Genomic DNA, 3,585 nt, shown 5'->3' with positions numbered 1-3,585 from the left:
AATTATAGTTAGTTTAATCCTATTCTGCCACAGTTAACCCTAAGAGAAACTATAGTTCAGGTAAATATGTTAGCTATTTCACTTTGTTTACCTATATTGCCTTCGCCTTTTTAAAATTACCCCTATTGTTGACCCTTGGATACCAAAGATTTGTAGTACAGCCCTGCGATTCCTGCCTTAGCTTCTAAGTCAGAACCTACTCCTCAAGACACCATCACATCCTTCCTTATGGCTCACATCTCCAGGCCATTCCCCATAGTACCCCAAACCAAGACTTCCCTTTTACTGCTGTATTTTACCTCTTTCCCATCTCATTCCTTCAAGATCAGATTGATTCTAGTCAACTACCACTTTAGAATGTATACTCATTTCTCAGACTTCTGAATGAAAATAATAGCTAACGTTGATCAGTTTTGGCACTTGTTCTGTTCTATACACTTTACCCAAATCAATTCATTTCCCTCTCACTATAACCTTATGAGGTGAGCACTCCTATCATTTTGGATTTTGAAGATGAGGAAACAGGCACAAAAAAATGTAAACAATTTGCCCAGGCCTTCTGCTGAGAAGTGGAAGGGCCAGTATACAAAGCCAGCTGGACAGGGTGGTAGCTTCTACTCTCTCCATTGCCTCTAACAAATAGGTCACGCATAGATTTTAAGAGGTGATCAGCCAGAGGTAATCTTTCAAGTATGTCCTTACCTCAAACAGAGACTACTCTGAGGAGGGGAATTTTGAACTAAGGATGAGGGTATAGGCAGCCTTGCTTGTAGGGAAAGACACTTAGTAAAAAGACATCCTACACTGGTCAGTGTTGAATCTAGAGGCCTTAAAGGAAAAGTTCCATCCATAAAAGAGGCCCATTTCCTGAAAAATTAGAAATGAATAGCCTTTAAGGCTTTGGTGCCCTGGCTTGGTTTACCTTATTTCTGTGCATAATCCACTGGGACTCACCCAGGTGTTTTGTTTTGTTTTTTGTTTGTTTGTTTGTTTGTTTGTTTGTTTTCCACAGCAGTAACAGGATAATCCAAGACCAGGTTGCAGCCAGGTTGAAGAGCTATCAGGTTCAGCCAGGACTTGTGAGTTACCCACTCTAGTCAGAGGCCAAGTCCTTCAGAGAAATCCATTTGTCACATAAGGAGAAAAAGGCCAGAGCCAGTTGACCAATAATCCAGGGTTTTCTGAGCTACAAAAGCCTTCAAGTGTGGGATGTCATGTCAGACTAGGCTACTGAGAAGTAATACATGAATAAAACTGCCAGAATGAGTTTTCGTTTTGACTTTTGTGTATATGCCTGTCCTCCAGAAGCTGTGTTGAATGTGTCAAAGAGGCCTTCACTTATGCACTCATACTAAATAAATGACCATAAATGAATTGTAGAATAGCTTCCACAGCATTTCTAAGCTTTCTGGCATCCCCTTCCCACTCCCTCCCATGGGCTCTGAAACTGACTGGCTTAGATTCCAAAAGAATGGAGACAATGTGACCCCTCCCTTGGTCAAAGGGAGTAGTAGTAGCTTTAGGTGCCCGAAATGACAAAAATCTAAACCCCACAACAGTGTAACAAGGATAGAGATGGGGTGTATTCAGTTATTATCGCCAGATGCCAATCATTCTTGCCAATCTAGCAAGGAGAGTTTTAACTTCAGGGCTAGTGTTTCAGGTTTTGACCTTTTACACATAATTCTTTACTACTTAATACTCTTGCTTTTAACTGATATTTGATGTTTAACTTAGATAAGCTAGGTAGCAAGATACTAGAGTGTTTCACAGAAAGGTTTGCCTGTTTGTGTGTTTTGTTTTTCTCCATATATAAACCAGTCTCTCTATATAAAGCAATTTAGGAGATTATTTGATATAGATTTTTGAGGACATCAGAGAACCTTCCAGAAATCCAAGATATTCTATGAAAATGTGCTCTATGTCCCACTTAAAAGACAGAGTCTACCACGCTGCCCAAAGCCACATCTTCTACACTCCGCTATAGGATGCAGCTTGACTTTTCTAACTGGACTAAGGGCAGATAGGGAGACTGTTGAGGGGGTAATGATTGCTGTGTCAGGCTTACAGGAATTCAAGGAATGTAGAGGAGCCGTGATTTCAGAGCTCCTGGAAGTCCTTGTTCTTTCCTTCCCTTTTACCTTCCTTCCTTCCTCTCACTCTACTCTTACTATTTATTATTGTGGAAAGAGTAAGTAACTTGAAATTTGGGTCAAAAATCCTGGCTTTACCATTTCCTATTTGCTAGGGTCTTTCTCACATGTAAAATTTTAATGATACTCACCTCACAGGCTAATTTTGAGTATTACATACAACATTTGGGAAGTTGAGAATAGCCTGATGCTTAGCAAACCCTCAAAAACTAGGGCCACTAAAGCTTTCATCTGTTCAGATAATGCTGGAAACCCCTTTAATTTTGAAGAGGCCTTTTGATTAGAGATAAAAAGTGATAAAAATCAAGTCAATATGTTAATAGAGTCTATTCGAGATTTTGATGAGAGTGGAGCAAAGCTCAACTGGTGTTTAGAGATTTCTAACAGGAAGGCCTTTGGGTGGTGAATCTCACTTTATGCTTTAAATTTGACCAGATTTCTTCAGAAAACTCAGTTGTAATGGGAAGAGATTTCAAGCAGTTAAGTTAGCTCTAGCTAAAGAAATAATCAAACTAGGGTTTTCTCCTTTGTTTTTCCATCTACTTTTTAAAGAGATTGTAAGGATTACATATTAATGTAGCATTTTAAAGAATGTTACTATTTTTTAAAGATTTATGTAATCTCATTAATAAACAATAAATGACCAGAAAAGAAATAAAAGGAATAAAAAATTAAGGTGATAATAGTGCCAGTGTTTATTGAGCTCTTATCCTTGCCAAACCCAGTTCTAAGTGTTTTCCATGTGTGAATCCATTCCATTGCACAACTTTATGATGTTAGATACCCTTACTGTTTCCATTATATAGGCAAGGAGACTGACTAGACCAAGGTCATAAAGCTAATACTGGCTCCAGAGCATACACTCTTATGGCCACATACATACCTAGTCTTCAGTTCCAAGTTATTGACTAATCAAGCAGATGGAATAGTTATCCCAGGAGTATTTTATCCAACTTAAAAGTCGTAAGACCTTAGATTTAGGTCTATACTGCATAATGTGAAAGGGGAGCTGGTAATTGTCTTGTTTATTCATAATCATATACTACACTTGATCTTAGCCAAAAGGCCGAGAAGCAATTATTCATAATCATATAATGTTAGAGCTCAAAAATATAGGGAACATCTAGCCAACTCCCTGATTTTACTCATAGAGAAATTAAGACTCTTGACTCCAGTTATATAGTTAATTAGTAGCAGATCCAGTAGTAAAATTTGGGCTTCCTAACTTTCTATTTTCCAGTTCACGCTCTTCTGCTCTATTCTATTGTATTATTATTTTTTTTAAGTTTTTAAATTTATTTTTGAGAGAGAGAGAGTGAGAGAGCAAGTGTGAGGGAGGGGCAGGGAGAGAGAGAGAGAATCTCAAACAGGCTCAGCACTGTCAGTGCAAAGCCCGACTCAGGGCTCAAACTCATGAACCATGAGATAGGTC

The 3,585-nt window shown here is 38.5% G+C and overlaps 1 pseudogene; it reads right to left on the bottom strand.

The window, feature by feature from the left end:
- Positions 1 to 3,077: 3,077 nt before the first annotated feature.
- Positions 3,078 to 3,231, bottom strand: LOC128777936 (U2 spliceosomal RNA; annotated as a pseudogene).
- Positions 3,232 to 3,585: the final 354 nt, after the last annotated feature.

Source organism: Panthera pardus, unplaced genomic scaffold (assembly GCF_024362965.1).
Source record: "Panthera pardus isolate Hobbes unplaced genomic scaffold, ASM2436296v1 HiC_scaffold_17, whole genome shotgun sequence".
Classification (NCBI taxonomy): Eukaryota; Metazoa; Chordata; class Mammalia; order Carnivora; family Felidae; genus Panthera; species Panthera pardus.
This window is presented reverse-complemented; position numbering and strand designations above follow the sequence as displayed.